We start from the raw sequence: 666 nt of genomic DNA on the forward strand, positions 1-666 counted from the left end.
TAACTTGATTTCATGGTCTTCTAAGCGACAACCGACTCTATCTCGTTCGAGTGCCGAGGCCGAATACCGTGGAGTTGCGAATGTGGTATCCGAATCGTGTTGGCTACGTAATCTGCTTCTTGAACTTCATCATCCGATACAAAAAGCTACACTCGTCTATTGTGATAATGTTAGTGCTATTTATTTATCTAGCAACCCTATTCAACATCAACGAACAAAGCATGTGGAACTTGACATTCATTTTGTCCGGGAACAAGTTGCTCGCGGTCAGGTCCGTGTTTTACATGTCCCGTCCAGTTATCAGGTTGCGGATATTTTTACCAAGGGTTTACCGTATGTACTGTTTAGCGACTTCAAAGCCACTCTCAACGTTCGCCAACCTCCCGTTTCGTGTGCGGGGAAGTATTAGTCCACCGATATAGCCTAATGTATATAAAGAATTGATCTAGTCAATATTGTATTTTATGTAGAGATTACCTTTCCATATTTGTAGCATTAATTTATTATTAGCTTGGAGCCAAAGTCAATGTATCAGTATATATTGTATACGTGAATGATGAATAAGACACAGAATTATTTTCCATCTCATCTTCTTTCAGACATCATAATCTCACTTGAAGCTATTAAATTGGCTACGAATAAATTCCATGAAGACAATTGCATTGG

The 666-nt window shown here is 39.0% G+C and overlaps 1 pseudogene; it reads left to right on the plus strand.

Moving 5' to 3' along the window:
- The first annotated feature begins 553 nt into the window (after positions 1 to 553).
- Positions 554 to 666, plus strand: part of LOC139888271 (probable receptor-like protein kinase At1g30570) — a 93,616-nt pseudogene continuing 93,503 nt past the window's right edge.

This window comes from Rutidosis leptorrhynchoides, chromosome 2 (genome assembly GCF_046630445.1).
Source record: "Rutidosis leptorrhynchoides isolate AG116_Rl617_1_P2 chromosome 2, CSIRO_AGI_Rlap_v1, whole genome shotgun sequence".
Taxonomy (NCBI): Eukaryota; Viridiplantae; Streptophyta; class Magnoliopsida; order Asterales; family Asteraceae; genus Rutidosis; species Rutidosis leptorrhynchoides.